We start from the raw sequence: 11,148 nt of genomic DNA on the forward strand, positions 1-11,148 counted from the left end.
TTGAAGGAACACCATAATTTCACCATGAAAACTAGCACAACCTTACACAGATGACAGACATTTCCCCTCAAAACTTGTTAAACTGTATCTGGGCTGACCAAATTAACCAGAGTTAATTCTATTCATGGGGGAGCAGGAAGTAACTTGATAAAATGCTCTGAGTTTATATATCATTGTCCAATAAATAGTATAATTTTAAAGAAAAAAACTTGTTAGGCAATGTTCTCTTATTTTCTGACATCACATATTGTGACAGAATGTAAGGCCAACCTGGTTTTTACAAATTCCGTGGTCTCATTTTGTTGTTGTTGTTAGTGTATAAAAATAGCATTGACTTAAAATTTTTTAATTTATTTTATTTAATTAATTTATTTATTTTGAGACAGAATCTCACTCTGTCGCCCAGGCTGGAGTACAGTGGCACAATCTCGGCTGACTGCAATCTCCGCTTCCTGGATTCAAGCGATTCTCCTTCCTCAGCCTCCCGAGTAGCTGGGACTATAGGTGTGTGCTACCACACCTGGCTAATTTTTGTATTTTTAGTAGAGAGGGGATTTCACCATTTTGGTCAGGCTGGTCTCAAACTCCTGAACACAGGTGATCCGCCTGCCTCAGCCTCCCAAAGTGCTGGGATTACAGGCGTGAGCCACTGCACTCAGCCAAGTTTTTTTTTTTTTTTTTTTTTTTTTTTTGAGAAGGAGTCTCGCTCTTTCACCCAGGCTGGAGTGCAGTGGCGCGATCTCAGCTCACTGCAAGCTCCGCCTCCTGGGTTTACGCCATTCTCCTGCCTCAGCCTCCTGAGTAGCTGGGACTACAGGTGCCCGCCACCACGCCCAGCTCATTTTTTGTATTTTTAGTAGAGACGGGGTTTCGCTGTGTTATCCAGGATGGTCTCGATCTCCTGACCTCGTGATCCATGTGCCTCAGCCTCCCAAAGTGCTGGGATTACAGGCGTGAGCCACCGCGCCCGGCTCCTGGTTGTTTTTTTACTCTTGACATACTTCTCACACACTGCATTCTGTTGCATAAAAGGAATTACATGGTTTTGAATTACAGATAAAGATGGACATTGTCTGTGTGGTAAATACGTGGTAGTTTATATGCTTCATATGAAAAACGATCATACATAAAACTATCTCTTTCGGAAGGAACATAATCTGGACCATTCAGATACACTGAAATTCAGCTGTTTTCTACATCATCTGTGTGGGTGTAGCTAAAATATGAGCTTTTAAGCTTAAAAACAACTTCTGCATGTTATTTGGCAATACTTTTTATTTAATTTCTCAACCACCCCAAAACTTAAAGGGCAAATTTAAAATATGCATTTAATGCCTTAGTATTTTAGAGTGTAGCCTTCAACAAAGTCCTTTGAGCCTCACTGTAAAAAATATTATTGACTTTTTAATATAAATCTTGTGTCCCATGTCCTTGCTAATTCGTTATTTCTAATAGTCCATCTGTTGATTCTTTTTAATTTTCTGCTTATACAATTGTAGCATTTTTGAATTATGAGCAAATATTTCCTAAATTCCATCTGCCGTTTCTATTGGGCCCCTGTTCCCTTGCTTTGCTGTGAAATAGCAAGTGCCTTCAAGGAAAAAGGCAGTAAACATGAGGTTGGCCTCACTGGTTTCAGCTATCACAGTTCCTCAAATCCTGTCTTAGTTACATGCTCTCCAAATATTCAACACCGTTTTTTAATGTATATGGTATATCTTTTACAGTTGTTTTCTGTAGGAGATTTATAATCTTGGTATAAACTATTCCATCATGGCTGGACCAAAATGCAGCCTGACTTTTTCCTTTGTTTGTAAACTTTATTTTCTATTTACATGCTGATAGAATTTATTCTTTGCTCTTAAAATTTAATATTAACCAAGAAATACGTAGGGCCTTCCATTATTTGCCTCATGGGAATCCTTTCCATATGCAGTTTCAGGTCTTTATTCAGTTTTTATTTAATATTCATCAAATATTATTCCATTTATTTTGTTCATAACTTAGTAAAAATAGCGACAATTAAAGAGCAATCCTTTGTAGCTTCTTCAGTAAGACCAACATCTGCCTGCATTTGCCATCCTTGGTTGAAGGATCTCTCCTCTGGATGAGACCCATCTCTTCCCTTGTGAATTAACGTATTAATCTCCTCTGTCTTCAGTTCACTCCTGCCTACTCAACAGCATCAGCAAATAAACACACCCTAGTATCTCCCATCTTAAGAGAAGAAAAATCTGCCCTTCCCACAGGACTCTGCCCAGGCTCCATCTCGCTTTTTGTTCCCTATCAGAGTGAAACTTACGGAAATTCTTTCTTTTCTTTTCTTTTCTTTTCTTTTTTTCTTTTTCTTCATTCTCTTCTATTCTCTCTTCAACTTCCTTGATCTGGCTTTCCCCTCCCTAACTCCATTAAAGCATTTCTTGTCAAAGCTACCGATAGCCTCCATGTTAAAATACTGTCAGTACTCACGTCTCACTCGACCTCTCAAAAGCACTCAGAATGTTTTTCCTTGGGCTCTAGTGACCACACGTTTGTCTTTTTATCTATTTCCACATCTTTTTTTCTATTTAAATTCCCTGTCTAGACTGGGTGTTGTGGCTCATGCCTGTAATCCTAGCACTTTGGGAGGCCGAGGTGGGTGGATCACCTGAGGTCAGGAGTTCGAGACCAGCCTGGCCAACATGGCAAAACCCCATCTCTACTAAAAATACAAAAATTAGCTGGGCATGGTGGCGCATGCCTGTAGTCCCAGCTACTTGGCAGGCTGAGGCAGGAGAATCGTGTAAACCTGGGAGGCGGCGGTTGCAGTGAGCCAAGATCACGCCATTGCACTCCAGCCTGGGTGACAGAGCGAAACTCCATCTCAAGAAAAATAAATAAATAAATAAATAAATAAATAAATTCCCTCTCTGGATTATCTAATCTAGTCCCTTAAATATCACTTATATGCTAGTGACTCCCAAATGTAGACATTTTTAGCTCTGGGCATTCCCTTGAGAAACGGGGTTGTCTCTAGTAGTTCATCTAACATATGCACGTGGATGTCAAATGGATATGAAAACTAAGACAGCAAAAATTAACTCCCTTCCCTCTCTGCAAGCCTGTTCTCATTTGCCCCCATTTCAGTAAACAGCCCCATCAAATAGTTGCTCAACTGAAAGACATAAGGGTCACTTGTGATCCCTCGATTGCCTTCTGCCAGATGCACCTGCAAAACACATTTCCCAAATTTTACTTATTTTTTGCCTGCTACCACTGAAGTTCAAGACACCATCATCTCTCACCAGTACCCGCTTTCTAAGTGGGCTCCATGGTTCCATGCTTGGCCTCCCCAACACATCCTCCATGTGGCAGTAAGAATTACCCCACTTTAAAATGTGATCTGTATCACATCATCCTCCGAACTGAACCCACCAATGGCTGCCTAGGAGTAAACTCCAAATTCTTCACCACAGTCTGCACTGTGTACTTGCTGTGGTCCCTGCCAACCTCTCATCACATTTTTTATTGTTCTCTTCTTTTCTTACTACTTTCTTCACTGGCATTCTTTTTGTTCCTCAAAATTCATTCCCACTGCAGGGTCTTAGTATTCAGCAGTTTCTTCTGTAGGAAATACTCTTTCTTCAACTCTTTCCGTGATTAACCCTTTTTTTCATTAACCAGGTCTCATCTTAAATGTTGCCTGCCTTCCCTGAACCCACCTCTTCCTGACATTCTCCTTATCATCAGGAAAGGCAGGGTAATGCTGTGGTAACAGATTGCAGTGGCTTAAAACAACAAAGGTTTACTTCTTGCTAACTGTACATTGCAGGTTGCAGGTTGGCTGAGGACCCCAATCCATGCTGTCCTCACTATGGGCTGAGGGAGCAGCTGCTATCTGGAACAATGCCAGTCACCATGTCAGGGGAAAAGAAGGCTCTGGAGGGCGCTGCAAAGGCAACTGAATGCTTGGGCTGGAAATGACATGCATCAGTTCTTTCTTTTTTTTCTTTCTTTTTCTTTTTTTGCTCTGTCACCCAGGCTGGAGTGCAGTGGTGTGATCTCGGCTCACTGCAACCTCCTCCTGGGCTCAAGTGATTCTCCTGCCTCAGCCTCCTGTGTAACTGGGATTATTGGCTCCTGCCACCACACCTAGCTAATTTTTGTATTTTTAGTAGAGAGTGGGTTTCACCTTGTTGGCCAGACTGATCTCCACCTCTTAGCCTCAAATGATCCACCTGCCTTGACCTCCCAAAGTGCTGGGATTATAGGCATGAACCACTGTGCCCAGCTAACACGCATCACCTCTGATCACAAGTTATTGGCCAGACTAGTTACATGGCCCTACCCAGCCACAGAGAGCCACAAGAAATAATCATATAGATGCCAGAAGATAACTCTAATGGCTATCACACATTTTACACTTAAAAAAAATTTTTTTTTTGAGAAAAGGTCTCGCTCTGTTGTCCAGACTGGAGTGCAGTGGCGTGATCTCAGCTCACTGCAGCTTGGACCTCCTGGGTTCAAGCAGTTCTTGTGTTTCAGCCTCCCAAGAAGCTGGGACTACAGGCGCATGCCACCACACCCAGCTAATTTTTGTATTTTCTGTAGAGACAGGGTTTTGCCATGGAGGCCAGGCTGGTCTTGAACTCCTGGGCTCAAGTAATCCGCCCACCTTGGCTTCCCAAAGTGTTGGGATTACAGGCGTGAACCACTGCTCCGGGCCCTCCATCACACTTCTTATATCATTCTGTTTATACAATGTTTTTCTATATTGAGAGATAATAAATTCTATGTAACCATCATCTAGGTTAATAAAATAATTCCAAGGTCTTAGAAGCCTCTCTTTAATGTGCCCTTCCCTCTGTCAAGGAGCTCACCACCATCCTAACTTTGGGGTTAATAAGAGCAATGCTTTTAGTTCCAGTTTTACCACCAAAGCATGTATTTTTGTTTAGTTTGAGCTATTTTGGACTTATATAAGAGGCAGTATTTTCATTTGTTTCTTTCAATGAATGCAGTGCTTATAAGGTTTATGTATATTGATGAATGTAGCTATTTTTTAATGTATCCATTTTGCCTGGCATGCACCTGTAATCCCAGCTACTCAGGAGGCTGAGGCGGGAGGATTGCTTGAGCCCAGGAGTTCAAGACCAGCATGGGCAATATAGTGAGACCCACTCAATCAAGTAATCAGTCAATTATTTTTGATAAATAATACAGGTATCAATTTTAATGTTAAGGTATATTTGTGTTGTTTTCAGTTTTAGGCTTTTGGAAACAACGCTTCTGTAAATATCCTAGTACCTGTCTCATGGGAGTGAAGTTGCTGAATCGTAGGATGCATGCATGTTCATCTCTGCTAGATGATGTGAAATTGTTTTCAAAAGTGATTTAAAATGCGCTGCCAACACTATGAGTTCCAGCTGCTCCATATCTTTACCAATGCTTGGTATTGTTGTACTTTTTTTTTTTTTTTTTTGAGACGGAGTCTTGCTCTGTCGCCCAGGCTGGAGTGCAGTGGCGCGATCTCGGCTCACTGCAAGCTCCACCTCCTGGGTTCACGCCATTCTCCTGCCTCAGCCTCCCCAGTAGCTGGGACTACAGGCACCTGCCAACTCGCCCAGCTAATTTTTTTTATTTTGTATTTTTAGTAGAGACAGGCTTTCACCGGGTTAGCCAGGATGGTCTCGATCTCCTGACCTCGTGATCCGCCTGCCTTGGCCTCCCAAAATGCTGGGATTACAGGTGTGAGCCACTGCACCCGGCCTGTTGTACTTTTCAATTTTTGCCAATCTGATGGGTGTATGATGGTCTCATTTTGTTTTTGCTTTGATCACTAATGAAGTTGACCACCTTTACATATGTTTTTTGTTTATTTCTTTAGTTAGGGTATTCAGTTTATACTTACTGCCCCAGCATAATTATTAAAATAGTCCCCTTTCATTCTCTAACATGTCTCGGTTTGGACAATACATTGTACGGCACCCTAACCTTAGTGGGGTCCCTCCACTAACGTGGAAATTTCCTTCTTGCTCATTAGTGTTTGGGATGATGTGGTCTGGCATCTCTGAGGAAAGAAAAAAAAATGGGTTAGATATAGAGGATTGAGTAAAAACCAGATGAGAGGGAAAGCAAACTCATTAACTGGGATTACTCAGTCTGACTCAGGATAACCATTTCCAAAATAATGTGTGATGGAGCCTTCAAATGCGTACAAAGCAGATGAGTTTGAGCAACATAATCCAGCAGTAAAAGTGAAAGAATTTGTTTACCGATTTCTCAGAAATGACTCAAGGCACGATCATCATTTGAAAGCTGGTCACAGTGTCTACTGCAGCCACTCACTCCCCTTTCAGTCTGTAACAAATCTCTTAAAAGCTGACATGTGAAACCAGTAGTATGTTTCTTACCTTGAGATCATCTTGTGAAATTTCTTACTCTATTTTTTAAAATGTGTTTGTTAGATTTTATTTTCTAAGTAATATTGATTAAAAATATTTATACACCTACTTTTTTTTTTCTTGTTAAAGACATTTAATTGAGCACATCTCCTTCCCCCGACACCTCACAAAAAGAATAGTAAAGGGGGAAAAGGCATGAACCCCTAACAGTAAAGAGCATGAAGAAGGGGATCTATCAGTGGATGAGTGGTTTTATACACCTACTTCTAAGTCCACAGTTTAGCACTCTTATTTGTATGGCTTTAAAAGTTATAGCACCGGGTCTTTACATTAAGGATTGAGGGAAAAGATTCCATTCAAAACAAAGCCTGATAATTATAGACATGTTTTTCTCTGTACTTTATTTTAAATACATTAATTTTTAAACGATGCTCATCTTTTTTTTCATCTGGTGGTAAAATACTAGTGCAACTTTTCATCAAAATAAAGTTTACCACAGATGTAAGTGAATTTTCCCAATTGAAAATTGCCCTTCAGCTGCCACTAAATAAAATTTCTCAACCTAACTTAAGTGAAAAGAACTGGTGGTTGTCATTATAAGTAAAAACATAGAGTATCATAGCATTGTCTACATTACTCCTCACAATACAAACTTTGAAAGAACCAGAGATGCTTTATAGGAGTTTAGTCGGTTTTGAAAAGGCACGTACGTGTGTGTGTGTGTGTGTGTGCATGTTTTAATATTCTAAAAATTTTCCCACCACCACTCTTTCTGTTGTAGAGACGGCATTGGTGACTACAGGGCTAGACAAGAACGTTTGTTCAGACTAAAGAAAGCCAGAAGCCAAAATTCAGCTGCACAGTAATAATGTGCTTTTCATCATGCAGCCTTGTGTTTCCTATATATTTGATTTTCTACCATGCATTAGAATACATAAACTTGTATTCTAATGATTTAAGTTTGCTTTCACAATATGGAAAAAATTTGAGGAAGAACATGATCTGGGAAAGAGAAAACGGAGAACTTTTACCACAATAAACATAGATACATTCGTACCCCACTATATGATAAGAATATAATCCATTTAAGTTACAGAAAAGATCCCTTCAGTTATGGGAAAGATCCCTCTGCTGTGGCAGTAAGTTGGGGGAGGGGAATCGACTTGTTCCAACAGAAACAGAAACAACAGGAAATAGCTTAACTTTGGTCCACTTGTCTGTTAGCTTAAGGACAGTCATACTGCCTATAATCAGTTCAGAAACCCAACAAGTATCTTTAAAAATATATTCATGTGTAATTTCATTCTAAAACTGGCATAGCTGTTCTTTCCTCATTCTCTGCCTTTTCAGCTTCAGAATGCGCTGTCGGCACGGTCTCTAATCCTCAGCATCTTCGCGATCTTCCCTGGCAGCCTCAGCATCTGCTTGGCTAGGCTCTCTCTCCTCTTGGGTCATGATTTCTGGGGTCATGTGGACAAAGCCTGCTTCTGGAAGTTCACGTTGTACTTCCGCTGGTATCTGATTTACCCATTCCACATGCAGCTCCGCTCCATGTACTTCAGTAACTTCTTCAGGCTGAATTCAACCCACTGCTAGATAACTCACTTGGACCTGCTCTGGAAGCTCGCTCCTGTGTGTCGGGCACCTGGCTGTCCTGGCGTGGTTCTGGGTGGATGTGTTCCACGATCACTTGTGCTGAATCCACCTGGACCTGAAACAGTGGGAGCACATGCACCTTCCCAGCTTGTTCTATAATATCATTGATGTCACAGGTTCAGCTTGTACACGTGTTTCTACTGAAAGAACTTCTTCCATTACTAGATGCTTTGATACGTTGTATCACTGAGATGCCTCCTTAATTCATTTCCTTGCATAAACCACAAGTCAAGTAAAGTATAATGGTTGGGTTTATCTCTAGTATGTATTACCAAGTGATCTTTGAACTGCTCCCAGCTGTTAAGCACACTGTTGCAGACCTGGCATTTGTGAGCTTCTTTCTTCCTTTTTTTGTCCCTACTCATTTGGCATGCAGTGAGGTGACATTTGAGGGGGCTATTTCTAGCAAATTGTTCATGACAATTTGGATATTCAAAAGGTTTTTCACCTGTATGTTTTCGAAGATGTTCTTTAAAATGTCCAAAATGGTCACACTGTTTCTCACAGTACTGACACACATGAATTTTTCCTCAGTTCTTTGCTTCTTACTGCCTCCACGTTCTTCAAGGTGGTAACAATTCAGGTGCTGTTTCCATGTGCTCTCCTGAAGATACCTTTTGTTGCATATTTCACAGTTGAAACTCAGTGAAGTGTGATTTCATGTGTTCCTGTTTGCTTGTGGGGTCAGATGCACAGCTGTCTTCTTCTTTAATCTGCCCTTTTCTGTCACCTTGGTGGTACTGAAACAGGAAAAGCTCCCTTATCCCCCTCACAGGGTGTGTTGGGGGCGTGGCTAGCTTCTTTGGTGCTGCTGCTCAAACCTAGTGGGGCAGGTTGTGGTCGTGAGCTCCAACCCCACGGCAGTGTCTTGGGGGAAATGTTTCCAGCTCCTGAAGCTCCAGTGGGCGTGTGTTACAGGTGCTCTTTTAATTTTGCTGTCTGTAGGCAGCTTGTGTCAATCAGCTCACTTAGACCCTCTGCCTTATCACAAGGACAAAGGGCTTTCTGTATCCCAGGGTTCTTGCCCTAGTGTACTGGAAAAATCGGATCACATGCGGGCTTGGGGAATGAGTGCAGGGTTTTATTGAATGGTGGAAGTAGCTCTTAGCAGATGGATGGGGAACCGAAAGAGGGATAGAATGGGAAGGGAGTTTTCCCTTGGAGTCGGGCTGTTCAGTGGCCAGACTGTCCTCCTACCGCCCCTGCCAAATTCCCCTGGGCATCCGCATTGTTCTGCTGGTTGATGGCCTGCTGGCGTTTGCAGGTGCCTGTTCCTGTGCTCTTCCACTCCCCTGCTCCTCTCGATGCCTAGCTGCCTGCGTGCCCTTCTGCTGCTGTGTGCCTCTCAACATCCCACTGCTTGTGTCTATGCCTGCTAGGGTCTGGGGGTTTTTATAGGCCCAGGATGGGGGTGTGGCGGGCCAGGGTGGTCTTGGAAAATGCAACATTTGGGTGCAAAAAACAGGAGTGCCTGTCCTCACTTAGGCCCGTGAGCACAGGCCCGAGGGGGGAGCCCTTACCAGGGACCCCGCCTTTCTCTACCCAGCATTTCCCTGCCCGACTCTGGTATGAGTACTTGCTGGTGATATCTGGCAACAGTGCTGGAGCAGAATCATCAGAGGAACCTGTGCTCTGTATGTACTTTATGGACTGCTGGGCAGAAGCCCTTCCTCTAATGTTTCCTCCATGCCTTCATCTTCTGCTTCAGTCGTGTCTTCGGCAATCTCTACCTCAGTTTCAACAGGGTCTGACTCTGCAGATGGCAGTGACTCAGCGATAGCGTGAAGTTTCTGCACTCTTACCTTTTTTGGCCTCACTTTTTCCTGTGGTATTTTCCTTTAATGAAGTTGAGTTTTGTTTTGTTTTGAGATGGAGTCTTGCTTTGCTGCCCAGACTGGAATGCAGTGGTGCGATCTTGGCTCACTGCAACCTCCGCCTCCTGCATTCAAGCAATTCTCCTGCCTCAGCCTCCTGAGTAGCTGGGACTACAGGTGCCCCACGCCCAGCTAAATTTTGTATTTTTTAGTAGAGACAGGGTTTTGCCATGTTGGCCAGGCCGGTCTTGAACTCCTGACCTCAGGTGATACGCCTGCCTCGGCCTCCCAAAGTGCTGGGATTACAGGCGTGAGCCACTGCACCTGGCCTGAAGTTGAGTTTTCTTTGTTCCTAACTTCAAGGGCTTTGATGGCTTCTAGCATTTGTAGACATTCTGCTGCTTTCCATACATCCCTGGCTGCTTCTCCTTGTATCATTAATTTTGCTGTACATGTGAACTCAATTAAATGGCAAAAGGCCATTTTACTAATACCTTCTATCTCCACCAAAGGTTCTTGGGTAAACTCCGGAAGGAATCTGTAGAAGGCGGCTGGGCCCGGTGGCTTACCCCTGTAATCCCTTTGGGAAGGATTACAGTAATCTCTGTAAGCACTTTGGGTGGCGGAGGTGGGCGGATCACCTGAGATCAGGAGTTCAGGACCAGCCTTGCCAACTTGGCAAAACCCTGTCTCCACTAAAAATACAAAAATTAGCCGGGTGTGGTGATGGGTGCCTGTAGTCCCAGCTACTTGGGAGGCGGAGGCAGGAGAATCGCTTGAACCCGGGAGGTGGAGGTTGCAGTGACCCAGGATCTGGTCACTGTACTCCAGCCTGGGTGACAAAATGTGACTCCATCTCAAAAAAAAAAAAAAAAAAAAAGAATTTGTGGAACTTACTCCAAGCAGCCAAAACAGCCTCATGAGCCTTCAAATGGTGTCCAAATCAGGGTGATGTCAGTAAAGCAGTCCTGCCCTCACTGTTCATTCAGTTGGTCGAGGATCATGTTATGGCATTCACGGAACTCCTGTAGGCATTCTCCATCGTCTCTTCAGCCTCCATGGCTGTTGGATTGCTCTGCCCTCCTTCCTCTTTGTCCCTCAGAGCCTCTGGTTTTGTGCTTTCTCCTCCCAGGAGATAATGTGCCCCACAGCTTTCCCTATCCCTAACCCATGGCCCTCCCTCCATTTCCCCGGCAAGAGCCGGGTGCTCCCTCTGCTTGGCCCCGCTGGTGTACATGCGCTCAGTTGGACACACGGGCGGTCACAGCCTCTTACTCTATTTTGAAGACTCAGCT

The 11,148-nt window shown here is 43.3% G+C and overlaps 1 pseudogene; it reads right to left on the reverse strand.

Moving 5' to 3' along the window:
• Positions 1-7,683: 7,683 nt before the first annotated feature.
• On the reverse strand, positions 7,684-10,913 carry LOC115838009 (annotated as a pseudogene).
• Positions 10,914-11,148: the final 235 nt, after the last annotated feature.

This window comes from Nomascus leucogenys, chromosome 13 (assembly GCF_006542625.1).
Source record: "Nomascus leucogenys isolate Asia chromosome 13, Asia_NLE_v1, whole genome shotgun sequence".
NCBI lineage: Eukaryota > Metazoa > Chordata > Mammalia > Primates > Hylobatidae > Nomascus > Nomascus leucogenys.